Source organism: Cervus elaphus, chromosome 21 (assembly GCF_910594005.1).
Source record: "Cervus elaphus chromosome 21, mCerEla1.1, whole genome shotgun sequence".
In the NCBI taxonomy this organism is placed as follows: domain Eukaryota; kingdom Metazoa; phylum Chordata; class Mammalia; order Artiodactyla; family Cervidae; genus Cervus; species Cervus elaphus.
Window position 1 is genome coordinate 20,891,256 of NC_057835.1, and position 22,533 is coordinate 20,913,788.

At 51.4% G+C, this 22,533-nt stretch overlaps 1 protein-coding gene across 2 annotated transcripts in view; it reads right to left on the minus strand.

The window, feature by feature from the left end:
• ZHX2 (zinc fingers and homeoboxes 2) overlaps nt 1-22,533 on the minus strand; it is a 177,294-nt gene that overhangs the window by 94,772 nt on the left and 59,989 nt on the right. For both annotated transcript variants that reach the window (XM_043879110.1, XM_043879111.1), the window contains exon 2: nt 421-489. The gene's annotated coding sequence lies outside the window, so the exon portion shown is untranslated. The remainder of the gene's footprint in view (nt 1-420; nt 490-22,533) is intronic.

The window sequence follows — 22,533 nt, forward strand, 5'->3', positions numbered from 1 at the left end:
CCTCAGGGCTACGGTTTACAAACTGGTGTGAACTGCGGAGTTCCCTCTGTGCTCTAAGAATGCGTCCCTAACCCTGGTTACAAGGTTCGTGAGAACAGTCCCCAGCCCATGCCCTCTAGAGGGTGAGCCTGAGATGCTGGCATCTGAGCAGAGAGAGGTCAGCACAGCCACCTGCAGGCTCCAGTTTGCGTCTGGGGAGGGGTGGACAGGGACCCAGCGAATTCTAAGGGACCCACAGTTTCTCTGCACCGCGCTGTTTCCAGGTGCATCTCGACATAAACAATTTCAAAGGTACAAAAGTTCAGCTGCCCCCTGGAAGGGCTTCGGACCCCGCTTCCCCTGCCCAGCTCCCTTCCATCTCCCTTCCCTTCCTGAAATCCAGCGGAGGCCCTGACCTTCGCCAAACACACCATCACTCACCAGTTCCCATGTTGCTTACATCCTGGGAATCTTTTTACTTTGACTCCAGAGCAGTCAGTGCGTCAAGACCTACAGAGAAGAAATAATCAATATTAAAAGCAGGACAAGGTAAATGGGGGTATCAACTCCCATTTCTAGAAGGTCTGAGGCCCTGGGACCCTGGGATGGAGATGGGGAGAAGAAAGGAAATGGTCAAGGCCCAGCCACTTGTTAAACTGACCTCAAGAATCTCGGGGCTTTGTAATGATGCTGAGAAGAAGGAAAAAAAAAAAAAGACCCTCACACTCTGGGTGAGTCAGCAGCTTTCTGAGAAGCAGGCCTTTTAGGAGAGTGAAACTAAAAGCAAGATGTGCTGGGTGGGGCTGGGGAGGCGTCTCCCGAACCCCACTCCGAGTTGCCTTCAGTCCCTGGAGTCGGTTCCTTGGCAGCAGCAGAAGTTCACGGTTGGTGAGGGTGGAGAAGGAAAGCTTTGCCTACAGGCCTCGAGTCCGAAAGATACGGCAGCCCTGAAAACAAAAGCCCTCGATGTGGATTTCCGCCTTGGGAGACTCCTGCTGGGCGAGCCCTGAGCGCTTTGAGGAGAGCTGTAGCCAGAGGAGCAGGCGAGCGCCCAGCTCGGAGGATGCGTTTGTTCCCAGCGTGGCAAGTCGAGGCCTGAGCTCTAGAGGTTTCTGCAGCCGGCCGAGGCCCACCTGCAGCGCACATGTGCGCGTGGCGAGTCTGCCTCTGAGCTGCGGCTGGGACCACACTTCTCCTTGCTCTCCACGCCCTGCCCGCCTTTACAGCCAAGCCTGTTTTTTCTTGTTGCCCTTGGAATTCTGAGGGGAGCAGAGGTTTCTCTGTTCATCTCTCCCTGTTCTCAAAGGAGCACCCTTTGGGGGGAAAAAATCTTTATGGCCATACCACGAAGTGCTATCGCTATGGCAGGTACTTCAAACGCGGATCCATATGTCAGAGGTGAAACTGTATCACCTGGGAGCTTGTTGGAAGGGCCGGTTCTCGGGACCCTAAGCACCAGAGCCTGCTTTTTAACAAGCTCCTCAGGTGATCCTGTGGCACATTAAAGTCTGCAAAGCATGCATTTCTAATCCCCTTCATCAGGGAAGGAAGGAAGAAAGTCAGGAAGTCATAGCCCATTCCCCAGGGGAAGAGACAGGTTCAAGAAACCACAACTTGGCTATCAGGATTGTAATGACCCTGAGTGGTAAAGCTCATCCAAACCTGACTTCACGTGATTCCGGAATCAGTGTTCCCTTCCTCTGTGCTATTCGGGGAAGCAAAATGAGAGGGTGATGGGACAGGCAGGCCTGGCTTGGTGGGAGGGGCCAGGGGTGAGGCAGTGGGCCAGGGATCAGCTGATGACTTCAGGCCTGGAGCACTGACGGGTGAGTGCTCAGTGAGGGAGGCATCGGATAGGGAGGGAGGCCAGGCTCCCCTCCTCCTCACTGTCCTCAGAGGCCAGCAACACTTCCCAAAGTTCATCCCAACTTCTGCACTGAATCCCAGTGATTAATTTACTCTGATTCCAGTGTAGCTGGATTTGCCCTCTGCCCTTAGAACTGACCATCCGGCAGGAGAAGGCACCCCAGGAGGCAAGCTGACCTGAGTAGCCCAGCACTGATCAGCAGGAAGGACAATACCTTGTAAAGCCCCTTACAGTTTGGAAAGAACTTTCCATCCACTAGCTCGTCTGCTCCTTCAAAGGACTCAGGGAGTATCACTGGTGCTATTCTGCAGTTGAGGAAACCGAGGCACAGAGAGGTTAAGTGATTTTCCTGAGGTTGCACAGCTTTCGGGCAGGATGGGGTTGAGGTCCTCTGAATCCAAGTCCAGAGGTGTGAGCTCAGCTGCTTCCGATGGGGAAAGCGATCACATCACGGGTTTATGGTACCCTTCATTAGTGTCTAGGGCTTCCCTGATAGCTCAGTTGGTAAAGAATTCGCCTGCAATGCAGGAGACCCCAGTTCAATTCCTATGTTGGGAAGATACGCTGGAGAAGAAATAGGCTACCCACTCCAGTATTCTTGGGCTTCCCTTGCGGCTCAGCTGGTAAAGAATGCCCGCAATGCGGGAGACCTGGGTTCGATCCCTGGGTTGGGAAGATCCCCTAGAGAAGGGAAAGGCTACCCACTCCAGTATTCTGGCCTGGAGAATTCCAAGGACTATATAGTCCATGGGGCCGCAAAGAGTCAGACACGACTGAATGACTTTCACTTTCATTAGTGTCTAGGGGGCTTCCCTGGTGGCTCAGATGGTAAAGAATCTGGCTGCAATGTAGGAGACCCGGGTTCGATCCCTGGGTTGGGGAGATTCCTTGGAGATGGGAATGGCAACCACTCTAGTATCCTTGCCTGGAGAATTCTGTGGACAGAGGAGCCTGGAGAGCTACAGTCCATGGGGTCACAGAGAGTCGGACACGACTGAGTGACTAACTGGATTAGTGTCCCCCGACTCCATCCTGCCTTACTCTCTGCTCACAGAATGGGTTTACTGAATAGACTTGTGGACCAAGAAGAAAACAGTCCACAACCCTCAGAGGGTGTGTGACTGATACGTTCCTTGATGTAAACTGGCCAGCAGGCATCCTTGGTGTATCGGTCATGTATTCCGTTATGTAATGTTTGTTCTGCTGTACATGCTTCCTCAAGGAGGTTCAGTGTACACAAGGCATACAGGCGACTGACGTCAACAAAACCTGGACGTCACACTGGCTCATCGGCAAACGTTCCTGGCACGTTAATACCTTGCACCACCAAGTGAGGGTGGCCGGATGCAAGGCACACACAGCTGAGCAGGGCAAGCCACAGGGTTCCACCCTCCCGGCTCCTCCTCAGGGCTCCGGTGGCCACGCGCTCTGTCTGGGCTGCTCGTGTTGCTTGGTTCACCCCAATCCTTGTGCAAAGGCCGGGGGCTCAAGAGACCACCCATCCTTGCCACACTCCAGCAGGGCCTGAAAGTGCTCTGCCCCAGGAACTTGGGATGAAGACATCTGCCCGCTTCTGCCTTTACACCCAGCAGCCTCAACCCTTCGCTAGCCCCTTCCAGCAAATTCTCCCCCTTTTAAAACAATATTGATTGGCCTATAGTCACTCAGGCCCTATAGTTATTATGTTTATTCTAATTCAGAACTTAACGCCATCTGAACTGGACTGGTATCGTCGCTTGGACTGTGCTTCATTACAGAGTCGTATGAATTGTGAATACTCCGCTTCAGCCCAATTGTCCCCCAAATGCTTTGATTTTTGAATTTATCAGAATGCAGGGTTTTATAGGCACGCATATAACACTTTAGAGCAGAAATGCCTGCATAACAGAAGCTATATTTTAGGTACTAACATCTGTGTATAACAAACACGTAGTAAGTATGTTGTAATTCAGTTGCTCAGTTGTGTATGACTCTTTGCGACCCCTTGGACTGCAACAGTTATTAAATATTACCATGTCAAGGCCCTGATGCTAGGAAAGATTGAAGGCAAAAGGAGAAGGGGGCAGCAGAGAATGAGATGGTTAGATAGCATCACCTACTCAATGGACATGAATCTGAGCAAACTCCAGGAGATAGTGGAGGACAGGGAAGTCTGGTGCATTGCACTCCACAGGGTCACAAAGAGTCAGACACGACTTAGCGACTGACAACAACAACAAACCATTATTAAACGTTGAATATATTAAATATCTGATGAACAATCATCTGTTGAGTATCCACATATTGAGTAATCCCATATCCTGATTCTATGCTAGGCAGTAGGCAGACATAAATAAGATCCAACCCCTACCCTTAGGAAAGTCACAGTATATAAAAGGAGAAAGACACGTAATAGACCGAAGGTGAGGGAGGACAATGTGTATAGAGGTGGTACAGGTGGGAGCAGCTCACGGATGCCCTCATTTGTCTCAGGGTACGGACCACACTCCTCGCCCAGGGCCTCTGACCCTGCGGGCTCTGGCCAACGCTCATTGCTCCCCCTTCCCTTTGCCCTGCTGTGTTACGGGCTCCCGAGGCCCAAGCTTTTTGAACCCACTGGATTCCATGCAGCCATGTGGCTACCTTATCTTATACCCTCTCTAGTCAATGCTCCGACCTCCCACTTCCCCAAATTAACTCTGAATTACCCTGCAGGACCCAGGAAGGTAATGCATACAAAACCCTTAGAATCATGTAAGTGCTAGATATAGTATGCACGTACACAGAATGGTATGTTAGCTACTATTATTATTGGTGATACTTATTATTATCCCCAATTGACTAGGAGTTTCTTCTTGGGCACAGAGGTGTGGAGTGGGGCTTGGCTGGAGCTGCAAACAGTGAATTCTTCTTGGAGCTGGGGAGTCTCAATGAAATCAGTTCCATTTTCCCATTTAGCCTTTTCTATTTTTTCACTTTTTTGGACATGCATGTAGGATCTTGGTGCCCTGGCCAGGGATTGAACCTGTGCCCCCCTCTATTGGAGGCACAGGACCATGAATGAAGTCCCTCCCCTTGAACTCAGTACTGAGGCACCACCCACTAGACACTTGATCCTTCCTCACCAGTGTCGGGGGGAGGGCACTGGTCTCAGAAATGACACATTTGAGTCTGGTCTTGGTTCTCTCACGCACTTGTGTTGTGACCTGATGCCAAGCCCTGCCCTCCCTGGGACCTTAATTTCCTCACCAGCCAAGCAGAGCTCTAAACGGAACCTGCCTCCTGGCTGCACGGGGATTCAGCGCCGTGGTGCCCACGGCAGTTCCTGAATGTGGAAATGACGCTCGCGTTGTGAGCAGCAGCATAAATGAAGGAAAAGGGTTTCCACTGCCTTTCAAGCTCTCCCAGTCTTCCTGGCTCAGCACACCTCTCCCCAGGAAATGATCACAAGGCGCAAAATCCCAAAGAGGAAAAATCTGCCCATAGGATTTTCCCTACAGGTCCCTCCTATCCCCCCTGCCGGCCTAGTTTAATCCCATTGGATGGCTGGACAACTGCAGGGGAAAAAGAGGAACAGTGTTTTAACCGTTCGGAGAAGAAGAAAAACACCCAGGGTTACTCCCTCTCTCGCAGTTTATTCCAGTCCATTTTTTCACTCAGCAAATATTTAGCAGATGAGTAAGAAATTCCGGGTCTAGTAAACAGGTCATGATGTCCTGGGGTGATGGCCTCATATTGAGGAGAGGATGAAGAACCCATGCAGGACAGTACCGGGGATCAGCAGGTTTGGGTTGGGGCTACTGTGGACTGAGCACAAGAGAGGAAGGTCAAGTTCAGAGAAGGAGGCAAGTTACAGGCCACTTCTGTGCAGCCACGAGTCTGCATGCCGGAAGTGCGGCCTTAAGTTGCCTGTCTTTGCACCAGAAAAGGTTCCACTTAGGACACCAACAACACCTTTAATTCATTAGAGCGATCAGCGAAGGACGAGCGCAAAGGCCACCACTTCCTGAGTGCTTGCTCTGTGCTGGGCGCTGAGTGGGTCTTCCACGGCCTCTCTCTCTTCATCACAGCAACTCTGAGGAGCAAGTACTCAGTACCCACTTTGCAGACAACAAATCTGAATCTTAGAGTGATCACACGTATCACCCCGAGTCACAAGAGAAAACATCCAGCGACGGGTTTGAATTCAGGCCTGACTGAACGGTCTTTCTATTCCCCACTACTCCCAGTGCTGCCCCTTAAACTTTGGCTGGAGCTGCTGGCAAACTGGGCCGGCTCTTCCACCAACACCAACCTACGCTTCCATGAAGGCCCTATGTCCCCACTCGAGACTACAGAGGAGGCCGAGTTCACAACCTCCCCAGGGTGTGGGTGCAACTAGAAGCAGTGAACACTGACGAGAACACTGCATGCTACTCTAGAATTGGTCTGTGTTTGTTCCCAAATATTTCCCCTGAAAATTGTCAAATATAATCAACACTCTAAGATGTGCCCAGCACCAGGTAGGGCAGTGTTTAATTTGCTCACTGCTGTCTCTTCGTTCCTTCAGCAATCTTTTAAAAAATATTTCTTTATTTATTTGGCTGCACCAGGTCTTAGTTGCAGCACCTGAGATCTATCTTTGTGGCACGTGGGCTCCAGAGAGCATGGGCTTAGTTGCCCCCTGACCTGTAGGATCTCAGTTCCCCGACTAGGGATCGAACCCAAGTCCCCTGCATTGAGAGGCAGATTCTTAACCACTGGACCACCAGGGAGGTCTCCCTCCAACAGCTCTCTGTGGGGCACTGGCTTCGGGCCAGCACTGGGGAGATAAAGTGAGCCCTACCCTTGCAGGACTTCCCGAGTGGTGCTAGTGGTAAAGAATCTGCCTAGCAATGTAGGAGACTTAAAGAGACATGGGTTTGATCCCTGGGTCGGGAAGATCCCCTGGAGAAGGAAATGGCAACCCACTCCAGTGTTCTTGCTTGGAGAATCCCACGGACCAAGGAACCTGGTGGGCTACAGTCTATAGTGTCGTAGAGTCGGACATGACTTAAGCGACTTAGCATGCACGCATGCACCCTTGCAGCTGGGCCAGAGAAGAGACTGCAATGACGTGATGGGGAAGCACACGCAGTGGTGGCAAGATCACCAGGGAGGCAGATGGAGGGCCTGGGGGAGGACAGCTGGATCTGAAAGGCAAGCAGCAGCAAACCTGGCCAAGAGAGGAAGGAAGAATCCAGAAAGCCAGAGGGAATGTATACAGGGCAGAGGCAGAAGGAGGTGCATGGGACATCCAGCAATGGAAGCTGGCCAGAGTGGCTAAGGCCGAGCAGGCCAGAGAAAGAGCAGCAGCCAGCTCCTCCAGGGACTCGCTGGCCTTTAAAAAGCTGGGTCTTTATACCTGTCAGTGAAGGGAAGTCACCAGAAGAGTTGGATTCTCAGGGTCTGCAGTTCTCGGCACACAGTGGCCTGCAACAGTCTTTGTTGAATGGATGGTGGAATCCTGTTTGCCCCCTGGCCCCCTCAGGTCCTCTGGCAATGTGAGAAGCACCGCCTGGGACTCTGCCATCGTTACAAAGAGCAACCACAGGGCAATCTGATTTGTGCAGGGAAAAATTCTCCCCGGGCACCTGGCCTGAGCCTCCTTCTGTCAGGCCTCGGGGAACCATGGCTCCAGCGTGGTTGTCGGCAGATGTGTGCGGATGAACACACCTTTGATTACAGCTCATGTTTCCGAGGGAAAGACACGGCTCCCTGGAGACTGGGAGTCTATGAAACTGAGCCCGTGCAAAAGAGATGTAAGTGAGCTGGAAACGCAAGCGCTCTGGGCGGGTGCTGGTTTCTTTCTTTAAAGTAAACAACAGCAGACTGGACCAGCCTGGACGAAAAGCAGGTTCTTCGTCATCCCTAATGTGTGTGTGTGTGTGTGGGGGGGGTGGGTTCTTCATCATCCCTAACGTGTGTGTGCGCGTGCGTGCTCAGTTGTGTCAAGTGTGTGTGTGAACGCGTGTGTGCGCGCGCGCTCAGTCGTGTCCGGAGGTGGTTAAAGGGACTGGTCTACGAGAAAGTGGTACCTGCTTAGGAAATGCAAGTGTGATCACCGAGAATGGGTGTGCCAGCTTCCCTCCTTCCTGGGGACACTCAGCCTCAGGGACACTGATTTAACCCAAATTTCTTCACCATAGGGAGACTCACAGACCTAGTTTATTTATTTATTTTTCTTTTTGGGGGGCGATTCCTCCTCATACTGCATTCTGGAAACTGCTGTGAGGCAGCAAGCTGGTGCAATTGTAGAACTCGCTGTGTTTGTTTCCCTTCTCCCAGCTAACACAATCCTGTGTTGTCTCGTGTGATATCTGAAAACTGCTGTATCACATATTTTGTCCGGCATAAGGCAGAAGGTTAACAGACCCCGTTTAGAATATGGTTTCCACCACTTAAGAGCTTTGTGTCCATAGACAAATTATTTTCTCTCCTCTGAGCCTTAGTTTTGCCATCCACAAAATGGGCTAAGATGGGACTTATATAACATTCTAAAAGTTGGCCCAAGTTTGAGCCCAAGCGTGTCTGAACACAATTATTCCATTTTCCCCACGCTGTCTCTTGAACTTGGGACATGTACCCCGACCCCAGCTCCGATTACTTGGCACATAACAGGTGCTTAGTAAATGCTGGTTCTGCCTCCCTTCTTTCATATATCTATTTTCCCACTATGCTGAGTATAAACTGGGGTATCCAGGAGGTGCTTTATAAACCCATGCTATATTGGGTCCTCCAACGTGCACTTCAGCGACTGAGAATACAGAAGGAAGAAAGCAGCTAGTTGTGTTTTCTCTCCCTTGACTCTTATTCTGAACTCTTTATTAAATATCTTAAGTATTATTTGCCTTCAGGGTCAAAACACAGTTTTCAGAGATGTCCACTCTGCACTCATAAATGAATTCTCACTAAAGTCTCTTTCTTTTTAAAAATTTTAAATGTGTGTGTGAGAGAGCATAAATGTACTGACTCATAGCTGGAAAAACTCTCTCTCCCCAACACATTCCAAATTTGTCGAGTCACATGAACTGAGTAAGAGCGCTTAATGTGGCTGCTAGCCCCGAGCTGGCGAGCAGTTACGCCAGTGAAGGCTCGTCTCTCCCTTCCCTGCCCCCTGCTCCAAGCCAGCGTATCTAGGGACTCCGCAGATGGCACTGAATACCCGATACAGGTTCAATGAATGCAAGGATTGGACAGGACCTGGCAACTACCTAAAGCCAAATCGAATTCTGCAAGACGGTGTAATATTAAAAAAAGAAAAAAAAAATCAAAGAAAAATTTACATATCAGACTGCCAAAATCTAACAACTTTGCTTACTGAATCAGGTCTCTGCTGGGCATGACATCAAGCACTTGACAAGCATGACTCATTTAACCTTCACAGCCAGCCTGTGAGGTAGGGAGGTTATGATGATCCTCGCTTTACACGTGGGGAAACTGAGGCAGGAGTGTTAGTAACTTGTCCAGGGTCCCACCGTGTGTCAATGGTGGAGCTAAGATTCTACCCAGCGCAGCCATAGAACACATGCTCTTACACATCCAACCATTCATTCTGGAAGGAAAGAATCTTTCTGCTGCACAGAAGAAAGAAAACTCCATTTATTCTGCAAATATCTACCCAACACTAGAATCCAAACACCACATCCGATGTCAAAGAGGCGGCTGCTGATGAGCATGGGCAAAACCGGGCAATTTGGTGACTGTGTCCAGTGAGTCTGGAATTGTGTACAGGAGCTATGATGTTTGCACAAACAATTAAAATACTAGTAAGTAAAAAAATGGGGCTTCCTTGGTGGCTCAGTGGTAGAGTCCACCTGCCAGCACAGGACACGTGGGTTTGATCCCTGGATCAGGAAGATTCCCCTGGAGGAGGAAATGGCAACCCACTCCAGTATTCTTGCCTGGGAAACCCTATGGACAGTGGAGCCTGGCTGGCTACAGTCCATGGGGTCGCAGAGTTGGACACGACTTAGCGACTAAACAACAACCAAAGTAAAAATGGCACCGGCAGAATTATAAAGTGGGATGCCTGGGGGAGGCTGGGTAAGGTGATGACTCTGGCTGGGGTGATCTGGAAGGCTTCCTGGTGGAGGTGCCATTTGAAGTGGATTGAAGGATGTGTAGGATTCAGACAGGAGGTGGCTGGAGGAGGTCCTGCCCGCTTATCCCAGTGAGTACACACAGATGGCCATGGCCCTGGGAGTTCTCCACTTGGTTTAGACTTGGGATCCACCCACCCCTGGAATGGCTGAGCCTCCATGTCTGCAGATGAGGAGCACGGGTAGAAAGGAAGGAGGGTAAGAGGTGGCCAGGAAGGAGAAGATCGGGAAGGGGCTGCAGGACACTGGAACATGGGGTGGGGTGGGGGAAGGGAGCAGATCTCGCCAAGCTCCAAATGGGCTTCCCCAGAGCAGGCTCCTTGTTCCGTGGCCTCAGTGTCTCTCATCTGTGTGCTGAGTCGCTTCAGTCATGTCCGACACTCTGCAACTCTATGGACTGTAACCTGCCAGGCTCCTCTGTCCGTGGGATTCTCCAGGCAAGAATACTGGAGTGGGTTGCCAGGCCCTCCTCCAGGGGATTCTCCCACCCCAGGGGTCGACCTCGTGTTTCATTATGTCTCCTGCATCGCAGGCGGGTTCTTCACCACTAGGGCTACCTGGGAAGCCCCCATTCCTATCTATAGGGAGGAAGACAAAGGAATTGTCTGGGCGGAACCTTGGAGAGCTCCCAATTTATCCCATTCATTTGCAGGTGAGAGGATGGAGGACCAGAGAGGGGCTGGGCTTGTGGATGTCCTTGGATCTGAATCCAAGTTTATGGGATGACAACGCAGAAGTCCCAGTTGGGCTGCTCTTCCCACATCCACACCCCGAGGGGCATGAGACCTCTCAGAAGTCCAGGAAACTCCAGACACGCTGTGGGAGGGGAGACGGAGACCCCAAATGTGCCTCAGCTGGGTCCACGGGCATCAGGCTCTGACTCCCCCCACGGCCACGGAAAGTTAGGCCCCAGTGCAGCTGGCCCGGCCCCCCAGCGGGTCTCCTGGCTCGGCCCTGCCCCCACCGGCACCTGTCCTCAGCGGACCCCTCCCGCACACTCTGGAAGTTTCCAGGAAACCGTGACCAGTTCTCCTCGGCCCCGGATCCCCCTGACAGGCTGTACATCTGGTCGTGACTCACAGCGCTGGATTTCCGCCCAGGCCCTGCATCTTGAGTGGGGCGCCCAGTCTCCAGAACGAGTCCCCTGCCCACCCGGCTGTGGCAATGGGGGCTGCTTCCCTGTCAGCTCACGCCGAGCTCATCCATGGGGCGCCTCGGGCTCCTGGCTTGACACTGCTCTTGGACTGGGCTCAGGCCTGAGCCATCTCCGAAGGTCCCTCAGATTCCAGGCTATTCAACCAAGCTCCCCTCTTCCCGCAGGGATGCTCGCTGACCCCCTACCCAGCCCGCAATGCCAAATCTTCCTCCTCCCCGGTCCTGCTCTCCCCAGCACGCCAGTCAAGGCTCTGCTCCCCTCTGAGAGCTGGTTCGGCTTGGCCCTGCTCCAGGGCTGGAGGGCTGGGCAAGGGGGTCCTGTGTCCCCGCGGGGTGGTGGCCTCCGAGGGTGGGGTCGCATACAATACAACTGCAGCCATCACGATGAATGCCAACTGCTCGTGCGGGCATCCAACATGCCCACCTTCAGGCCTTCACAACTGCCGCTTCCCCACCTGGAAGACTCTGCTCCGAGTCTTTGGCCTCAGCTTCTTGTCCAAGTCACCTCCCCAGTGAGGGCTTTCCTTCCATCCTGCCCTCTGCCTGTTTTATTTCTTTACAGCCCATGTCCCATTTGCCTTGTTTATCAGCTGGCTCTTTGAGGGAGAATGAGAAGAAGGCATCACTCTGTCCTGCTTGCCACCGGATACCCCACACCCAGCTCAGAGCCCAATACACAGAGGATACACTCAGTAACTGTTCCTGCAGTGGGGTCCCCAGCGATGCTGGGCGTGGTGGACATGCCTGGATCTCGCTTCATCCTCACACAAGCCCTGTGTGGTCAGCATCACTGTCCTCCTTTCACAATAAGGGGTGTGGGGCTCAGAGAAGTTGGGTGGATTGTCTAAGGTCACTTGGCCAGCAAGTGGTGGAACTAGTATCAAACTTGAATTTGCCTGATAGGAAAGCCCGTGATTTTGACCACTGGATTCTGCTGTTTGCCTTTGGTGTTTTCAGAATCCCCATAGTGAGGACACAGGGAAGACCTGTGGATTGAGTGATCCGCATGCCATGTGACATGGACTGAATGTGTGTCCTCCATACCCTGAATTTATAGCCTGTGTGCTGAGTCGCTTCAGTTGTGTCCAACTCTTTGTGGCCCCATGGACTGTAGCCCACCAGGCTCCTCTGTCTGTGGGATTTTCCAGGCAAGAATACTGGAGTGGGCTGCCGTTTCCTAGTCCAGGGGATCTTCTTGACCTAGGGCTCAAACCCACGTCTCTTATGGCTCCTGCCTTGGCAGGCGGTTTCTTTACTACTCGCGCCACTTGGGAAGCCACGTTGGAGCCCTAACCCCAGCGAGACTGTATTTGGAAATGGGACTTCTAACGGTGGTTAAATGAGGTCATAACAATGGGGACCTGATCGCATAAAATTAGTGTTCTCAGAGACACCAGAGAGCTTGCTCTCTCCGAGTACAAAAACCAAGGAGAGGCCATGTGAGGATGCAACTAGAAGGTGGCCGCCTACAAGCAAGGAAGAGAGTCATCACCAGAAACAGAACTGGATGGAACCTTGCTCTTGGCCTTCCAGCCTCCAGAAACTTCAAGAAAATACATGTTTAAGCCACCCAGTGTATGGTGTTTTGTTACAACAGCTCGAGCAGACGAATACAGCTTGTTTTATGGAAGCCAAATTGTCCAGTCTAGGAAGGTAAGTCCTCCTTCTCTCCTCTCTTCCTTTCTCCCTCCTTTGTTTAAGCACCGACAGTGCAGTGAAGCATAAGAACGCCCGAGGAGCTCCCAGGAGACTCACACTGGTGGCCCATGGTCCGGATACCAGCCGCAAAGCTGTTTTGTTGGGCTGGCACATGTTTTTAAAAAACCACAAGGAATCAGAAAGCTCTTAGCCCGGTCCTTGCACAAGCACACTGCTCCTTGCTGTCCCTGTCCCTCTCTCTGCGGGCTGGGTTTGGGGCCAGGGACAGCAGGTGAGGTATGCAGCAGAGGGGCGTGGTCGGGGTGCCCTGGGGCCGAGTGACACTGGGCAGGGAGAAGGGCGTGGGGGAGGGCCGGTCACCGGAGGCTGCAGGGAGAAGGTGGCTTTGGCCTGGGCCCTGGAGGATGGACAGGAAATCACCAGTCAGAAGGGGAAGGAGGGTGCATTCCAAGGAGGGCAGTGGAGAGGCATGGTGCAGGACAAGGGCATGGCCTGAGCAGGGCGGTTGAGTGTGGCTGAGTGTGAAGGTGCAGAGGCTAGGGCACGGGCTGGAGGGGTGAGTGCCTCGGGCTCAGGGACCCCTGCACACCAGCCCAAGAAGTTTGAGCACTGTCCTCTATCCAGGAGTCACGACCAGGAGTCACGGCAGGCTTTAACCAGGAGAGGTCACCAGACAAGCTGAGTTAACACGGGCGGATGCTGGGTTAACCACTTCCTCACTGTGTGACTACACGCACGGGTCGCCCTGGGGCCATGTGGCCTCAGGCCCCTCATCTGTAAAATGGGGGTCACAGTGCTATACATCTCAAAGGGGTATTGTGGGGACTGCGTGCATGCTCAGCCGTTCAGTCATGTCCGACCCTTTGCGACCCCCTGGACTGTAGCCTGCCAGGTTCCTCTGTCCATGGGATTTCCCAGGCAAGAATACTGGAGTGGGCAGTCATTTCCTTCTCCAGGGGATCTTCCCGACCCAGAGATTAAACCCCCGTCTCCTGCATTGACAGGCGGGCTATTTACTGATGAGCCACCTGGGAAGCCCCATTGTGGGGATTAGAAGGACATAAAATGTGAAAAGTCCCTAGTACAGTTCCTAGCACACTGAAGGCACTCAGTAAAGGATATTTGCCATGCTGGTGGGAATTTATAACTAATCTAGTGGTGACAATAGCGTGGGAAGTGGCTGGGATCAATTGAAGACTCTGTCTGCTAAGATTAGTACAGAAAAGTAAGAAAAACCCTGAGGAAGGACCCCGGAAATATAGGAAGCAGGAGATAATTGCGACCTTAAGATCAGCCTTCTCAACCTCTATTTCCTTATCTGTAAAATGGGACTCTCCCCTCTCTGTCCACACAGGGTTTCTATGTGAATCAAGTAAGAACAGACATGTGAGAGTGCTTTTAAAGCTAATCAACACCAAGGGACCACAAGAGTTTCATTTTTGTTGTTGTTTTTTTTTAAATTTCACACCGAGGGGAAAGATGTCTGGGGGTAGATACGCACACATGGGCTCTTATTTCTGCAAACATCAGGCAAGAAAAGTAGCAAATGACAGGAGAGCAGACACAAGTGAGAACATGATGGAAAGGGAGCCGGGACAGTGGACCTTCCTGGGATAGCCTTGTTCCTGCTGCAGCCCAGTTGCCGATCGTTTCTGCACTCACACTGACCACTCAAAACTCCTGCCAGGTTCTCAGTCTTAAAAGCATAGACTTTTCCAACTGGAAATATGATTGAATGCATTTCCCACAATCTAGAGATGAAGCTGAGAGTCACAAAAGAGAGCTGGTTAAAACTCATCCTCGGGAGACAGACAGCCCGCGTTCATGTCCTGGCTCTGCCGTGTGACTTTGAGCAAGTTGCCCAACATCTCTGTGTCTCTGTGACTATGCTCAATTGCTGCAGTAGTGTCTGGCTCTTTGTGACCCCACGGACCGCAGCTCACCAGGCTCCTCTGTCCACAGGATTCTCCAGCCAAGAATACTGGGGTGGGTTGCCATGCCTTCCTCCAGGGGATCTTCCCAACCCAGGGATCGAACCTGCATCATCTTGTGTCTCCTGCATTACAGGCAGATTCTTCATCCACTGAGCCACCTAGGGTGACTGGGGTTAATAAGAGTACTTACTCCCAAGATTGGTTTGAGGAGCTTAATGAGTTAATACCTATAAAGCACTTGGAATGTCCCTAGCACCTGGGAAGACTCAGGGAGTAAGAGTTACTATCATTACTGTTTAAGGGCACAGGTTATCTCAGTGGTAGAGTTGAGAATGCATCTTTGCACAGCCCCACACTGAAATATTTGATTCTTATCAACACACCATGTTTACTCAAGGCGGAAAATGGACTGACCTGTTTTTTGAATAAAGCGCACATTCATGCGGCCTGAGTGCCCCATTTGCAGAACATTCCGGGCCACCGAAGTCTGACAGTAAAAATTCAATGGAGCAACAGGGCCTCTTGGACACGTTTCTTTCCCCCTCATGTTGTACTGTCTGGGGAGGCAGTAAAAAAAAGCTCTCACAATTTAAAAAATTAAACAGGAAGGAGGCCCAAATAATTTTGGAGCAATCTGCTTAGACGTGCTGCGCTGGGCTACTGTCGCCCTGCTGCACTCACGTTTCCATTTCCAGAGGTCTGTCACGACAGTCTTTCCTTTCTGCCTCCTGACAGATGGTGATTCGGAAAGTGGGTTCTGGCAAGAGACTAGTCGGTTCAGGTCTTCTTGCTACCAATCTTGAGTTCAGTAGTCTAGGGACGTTTATTTAATCTTGTCTGAGCCCGACAAAATGAGGAGGGGACCAAACGCCAGTGGCTGTTGGGAGAGCTGGAAGACGCACACGAAACCAGAGCCCCGCGATAATCACTCCCTCGTCCAGGAAGTGCTTCTCACGAGCTTAACAGCTCCTCGGGGCTGAGGACTCAACAGCCATCAAAACACAGTGCCTCTTTCCAGGAGTGTGATGGGGAGGCTAGCTGATGCGACAAACAAATAAATAGCCAGTGCCAGGTAGCCAGATGTGCTTTGAAAAAAAAACAGAAGATGGTGGAGATTTGAGAGGTTCTGGCTGAGCTATGACCTGGAAGTGGGCAGGGAAGTCCTCCATGACAGCGTGCCTTCTAAACAGAACCTGAATGACATGAGGGAGACCTTTCCCACAAAGATAGTGGGGGAGAGAGTGTTCTAGACTGAGGAAGTAGCAAGGGCAAGTGTGTGTGTGTGTGTGCACACGTGTGTGCGTGTGTCAAGCCTGGTGGCAGAGGGAAAGGCGATGCACCTGGGATTACCATAAGGACTTTGGCTTTTGCTCTGAGATGGGGGAACCAGTGTAGGGTTTGGGGTAGCGACTGACAATCTGACCTGTGTTTTTAAGAGGTCTGTAGTTTTCAGGAGAGGAGACAGTCGGGGTTTTGTGCATGAAGCGAGCGGAGGGCTGCAGCTGAGAGGGGCCAAGAGGACAGCCAACGGCAACTGCAATGACCCACGTGAGAGGTGACGGGGCTTGAACTGGGAGACGGGGATGGAGGTGGCAGGGAGCAGTACCACGGGGCTGAATATGACCCCAAAGGTGGCATTCACGGCCACCAAAATGGGAAAGCTGCCCCCTGGAGGGGTGCGACGTGGTGATCCTGGGAGACGGCGGTCACACCGGGGATATATTTTGAAGGCAGAATAGACAGGACTTATCAGATGTAATGAAGTGGGAGAGAGAAAGAGGAAACCAGGATTATTTAAACAGAGGTACCTGTTTCCTGAGAAGTTGAAGAATGAGAGTCAAGAGTTAATTTTAGATGTGTCCAGTTTGGGAAGCCTCTTCACAAACGTTAGGGATGGTAATGAAGATGGTGGTGATGGTGATGATGAAATGGTGACTTGGTGAGGATTATGACACTGGAGGTGTGCTGTGTGCTGGGCAGAGCGCAAAGAACATGAGATGCATGAATCTGTGTAATCTCCATTGTCACCCTCATTTAATAAACCGGTGTAGTGGGTTGAATTGTGCCCCCCTCCCCCAGTGATATGTCTATGTCCTAGTCCCCAGGACCTGTGAATGTGATCTTATTTGAAAAGAGTCTTCGTAGAGTAAAGGCTCTTAAGATGAGATCATTCTAGCTTCTCCAGATGGCCCTCAATTAATCAACAAGGGTCCTCAGAAGAAACACCTGGAGAAGAACCCCCCTATAGAAGGTGATGGTGAAGGCAGAGGCAGAGCTGGGAGTGATACAGATACAAGGTACACCAACAACTTCTAGATGCTGGAAGAAGCAAGGAAGGACTCTCTCCTAGAGCCTCTAGAGGGAGCAGGGCCCTGCTGACTCTGGATTTTGGACTTCTGGCCTCTAGAACTGAGAGGTTAGATTTTTGTTCAGTCACCAAGCTTGTGGTCCTCTGTTCTAGCAATCACAGGAAACTAAAACAACGAGGAAAGTCCGGCACAGAGAGATGAAGTAACTTGCTCAAAGTGACACAGCAAGAGAGCAGCAGAGCTGGGAATGTTTGCCTTCCGAGCCGTTCACTCGGTAGGTGAGTGCCGTTCACCCTGTGTCTCCAGCAAGGAAGCAGGTCAGAGCCACAAGGCCATACCTGGAACAGAGCTGGTGGACGGCAGGACCAGGCTCCCTTGGGCTTCTAGCAGGGAGGGCGGACACCTTTCCCTGCTCTCGATCCCCACCTCTCCACTTTGAAAAACCCAGAAAGGCCACTGTCCAGACCGTCTAGTGCCTCTTGGCCGCCACCACGTGGATCCAGGGCTCTGCTGGGAATGCCGTCCAATCTGGAGATTCTAGTCTCCAGCTGCTCTGGGTCCAGGAACAAGTGGCCCCAGAGAGACCCTCGTGGGGTGGCGGCCTCAGTACATAGATTTCAGTGCCACCAAGGTTCACAAGTCACTTAGCAACAGCCTACCGTTTGGATTGTAAAACCACCTCCTCTTTCTGTGATACCGACCCTGAAAACCTCTTGGCTCCCATCCCACAGGGGACACAGGGACTGAAGAGGGAGGCGAGCTGGGGCAGGGCACACCCGCTGCTCTTGAATCTCTGACCGCAGCTGAAATCAGCCCTGGAAGAAGCAGAAAGGGTCCATTTTCTCTCCGTCCGATGCCCGGGAAAATAATTTTACCGGACAAAACCCAAATATTGGGGATCCAGGGAAGATGATATCCTTCCCCACCTCCCCCCATCCCCATGCCTCGTCAAAGCTTCAGCATTTTAAGAGATGGACAGAGGGACTTGTGACAATTAGGGCCTGTGAAGGGGCCCAGGCGTCTTCCCACAGAGAAGTGTGTTTTTAGAGCCCTTAATGAGCAGAGGGCGGTTCATGTCGGGGGTGGGCTGGGAATCGGTGGTGGGGGGATGTTCTGTTTATGAAGAATACAATCATTACGTCCAGGTCAGTGGAGGGAGCCACTGGGCTGAAACAAATTTGGGGGCTGGGGAGGGAGGAACATTATGGCTGCTCCAAAAACAGGACTGTCTCCCCGGCCCGCCGACTGGCCCGGCAGACCCCCGCTCTCTCCCTGAAGGGGCACACACACACAAACAGCCTAAGCACAGCACACGCTGACCCTCAGAAGCACGCCTGGGCCACGCGGTGTAGCCAGGTCCTACTCACGCACACACTAACTGGTCTGCTCCTCTCTGAGGGCCAACTGAAAACACGGTCCCAGAACTGACCCAGCCCAAAGCGAAGCACCGTCTCAACAAGCAGAGTCTGCACAGTCATCTCCACGGTGCCCAGGACAAGTGTGGAAACCTCCTCTGGAGCGGTCTTCAGAGGCCGGACAGGAGGCGAAGTGTGAAAGTGGGCACGTTATTGTATACTTGACCCCGATTCTGACCACCCCTCCCCCACAACTGTATTTCTAAAGGGTGACACAGTCCACGTTCCAGAGATGTGAGCCCTGGAGCCACCTGCAAAGGGCAGAGATTTGACAACATGGAGGATAACAGTGCGGTGTGCGGGGATGTTCCTGAATGTTCTTGGGGGCCTCAGAGGCTCTGGGTCAAGGTGCCACCTTTGGAGTAGGGAGTAGACTTGGATGAACACACCGCCCCTCTGCCCAGGCGAGTCCTGGGGATGGTTATTTTACTATTGTCTACAAGGCAGTTGCATGGCACCTGCTCTGGCCCTGGCCTGGCTGGAGAATCACAAGGTACAAGGCAGGGCTTCTGTCTCCATCGACCTGATGGGGGAACCAAGACTCACGCCTGGGATGGGTGAGGTGGGGCCCGGGAGGGCTTTGATGCAGAACTCCACTGGAGAAGGGTGCCATGAGGGTGGGGCTCCGGGAAGGAGAGGTGTAGGTGGGGTCTGAACCCTACTTCAAAGAATGGGGTGCATCGGAAGGGGTCACCCAAGCGGGAGGCAGGGAGGCAGGGCCAGGCCAGAGCAGCCCTGGGTGGTGTGTTCGACCCACCTCACCTGGGAGGGACATCTGGGAGGGACGGGGGTGCATGCATGCGTGCTAAGTCGCTTCGGTTGTGTCTGACTCTGTGTGACCCTATGGACTGTGGCCCGCCAGGCTCCTCTGTCCATGGGATTCTCCAGGCAAGAACACTGGAGTGGGTTGCCATGTCCTCCTCCAGGGGATCTTCTCAACCCAGGGATCCCTCGTCTCCTATGCCTCCTGCATTGGCAGGTGGGTTCTTTACCACTAGTGCCACCTTGGAAGCCCAAAGAGGGGGATGGGGGAGGGGATTCCATGGGGGTCCAGGCCCAGCAGCAGCTTGGATCCCCTTGAATATGACTTTGGAACATTGGTTCCTTATGAGAATGGCATCCAGAAATATCACAGATCCTACACAACTTTCCTGGTGGGCTACAGTCCATGGGGTCCACAAAGAGTCGGACATGATTGAGCAATTAACACTTTGAACTTTTTTTGAACTACAAACTCAGGGTTGATTCCACTGCTGTGTGTATGTCGCAGTTTCTTTGTGCCTCTGTCTATCTAGAAACTAACCATGTAGATGACAACAGCTGCTGTTTACAGGCCAGCCCCATTCCAAGGACCTCAACTCTTATAATTTAGAGATGCCATTTTCCAAAAGGTATTTTTTGATGTCGAACATTCTTAAAGTTTTCATTGAATTTGTTATAAGATCATTTCTGTTGTTTATGTTCTGGTTTTTTGGCTGCAAGGCACGCGCGATCTTAGCTCCCTGGCCAGGGATTGAATGTGCACCCCCCGAACTGGAAGGCGAAGTCTTCACCCCTAGACAGCCAGGGAAGTCTCAGCAATGCCATTGTTATTGCACCTTCAACGCCCGTGGCTACTATATTCCTTGGCCTCCCAAACAGAGCTTAACCTGCCACTTAGCTCACCTGATTGTCTCCAGGCTAAACTCAAACAGTGTATATAAAAGAGGACACTCTACCAAAGCTCATCATTATTGTCAATGTTATTATATTAATAGCATTTTACTAGGCTTCATCTACTCATGGTAAAGGTTATTTAAGGCCTGAGTACAACATTAAAAAAAAAAAAAACAAAACAGCATCGCTTTCCAACATTAGCAGAGGAAAGATCCCGTGGAGACTGGCAAAAGAAAAAGCTACCAAAGCCTGAAACACGAGAAGGCAGGACATCAGGGCTTTTTGTTTGTTTCTTGTACGGGGGCCCAGAGTTCTCAGAAGGGGTCATTAATGCTCCCTGGTTCCTTGGCGGTAGAAGGAACGCAGTGCCTGGCCAACGGTGGCATTCTTTGCAGACAGGCTGCCCTGGGTTGGACCTGAGTGCACCCAGCTCACAGAAAGCATTTATTCAGTGCCCAGGAGCAGGAAAATACAGCCTGTTCTCTGCCATAAGAAGGCCCAGTGATTGGAAGGAGATACCCTCCTTCCAAAAATAAATCCAAGTAAAGCCTCCCCCCACCTCCACAGAAACCTGTTCCTCTGCAGACATGCCCATCATCAACCACCCAATGACCCACCAGGAAGCTGGCACCACCCCTGGTTCTCCCTCTCCATCAACATCCACAGTCAACCCACCCTAAGACCACCTTGTGACCACCACATCTCCAACTACCCCCTTCTCTTTATCTCCATGTGACAGTCGCTCAGCCATGTCCGACTCTTTGTGACCCCATGGACTATACAGTCCATGGAATTCTCCAGGCCATTATACTAGAGTGGGTAGCCTTTCCCTTCTCCAGGGGATCTTTCCAGTCCAGGGATCGAACCCAGGCCTCCTGCATTGCAGGCGGATTCTTTACCAGCTGAGCCACCAGGGAAGCCCAAGAATACTGGAGTGGGTAGCCTATCCCTTCTTCAGTGGATCTTTCCAACCCAGGAATCCAACTGGCGTCTCCTGCATTGCAGGATTTTTTACCAGCTTAGCCACCAGGGAAGTTTATCTCCATAAGTGCTATACAATTTCTTTATAAAAACAACAACAACAGCAAAAAAAAAAAAACAGCCCCTGCTGTCACTAGGGTGAAAGAAACAATTTAATTAAAAAAAATTTTTTTTTTTTTTTGCTGTGCTGGATCTTTATTGTTGCAAGCAGCCTTTCTCTAGTTGTGGCGATTGGGGGCTACTCTCTAGTTGCGGTGCCAAGGGCTTCTCACTGTGACGGCTTCTCTTGTTGCTGAGAACGGGCTCCGGAGTGTTTGAAATCCAGTAGTTGTGGCTCAGGGGCTTAGTTGCTCTGCAGCATGAGGAGTCTTCCCAGAGCAGGGGTTGAATCCGTGTCCTCTGCCCAGGCAGGTAGATTCTTCACTGCTGGACCACCAGGGGAGTCTATCACTTCTTGCCTGAACATCCAAAGCCACCTTCCACATGGCCTCCTTGACTTCACTTCGGCTCCTTCCCCTCTCTACCAAGAGATCTAAAAATGTAGATAAGATTGCAGTACTCTCCTGCTTAAGTCTTTAAAGGTTTCCCGCTGAACTGGGAACAATTTAGATTTCTTTACCAAGTCCTGCAAGGCCCGGTGTGACATGGCTCCTGTCTTTCCCACTCAGCATCAGCCTGACTCTCTTTTCTCTTCTGTGAAATGGGAAGAATCACACCTGCCTTCCAGGCTGGTCGTGAAGCCACTGGGATGAGAAACAGCTAAAACTGCTCTGTAAACCAGAAAATGCAGCACAAGAAGATGCCCTGGAGAGGGAAGTGGCAACCCACTCCAATATTTTTGCCTGGAGAATCCCATGGACAGAGGAGTCTGGTGGGCTACCGTCCACGGGGTTGCCAAGAGTCAGACAGGACTGAAGCGACTGAACTTGCACGCAAGCACGCCACATAACCTCTATTCCATTATAATTGGGCTTTTGTGTTTTCACTCTTGTTTTCATGATTTCCAGTTCATTTCTATCTTTTAGTGTTTGCAATTTTATATCCTTTTCAGATATAAGGATATCTATATGCACAAGATAATACTGAAAACTCCCATGCCGGCGTCTCAGTATTCCAAAGACAACAACGCAGCTATGATGCGCTTAAAACAGGGCCCATATTTGTTCTGCCCTGGGCAGAAAAATTAGAATTTTTACTGAGCAGTCAGATTGCTAGAGGCCTAGAGAGAGATCTCATTTAAATGATAAACCAGGTCATTCTCTTATGAAAACGATGCAAGAACATGATCTTCAATGTCTAACACTTTCAATAGCAGCAGATAACGTTTCTTAAGCTCCTACACTGTGCCTGTGCTGGATTAAGCACTTTTTAAAAAAATTTTTTTGGGGGGCGGCATTTTTAAAGTCTTTATTGAATTTGTTACAACATTGCTTCTGTTCTCATGTTTTGGTTTTTTCACCCCAAGTCACGTGAGATCTT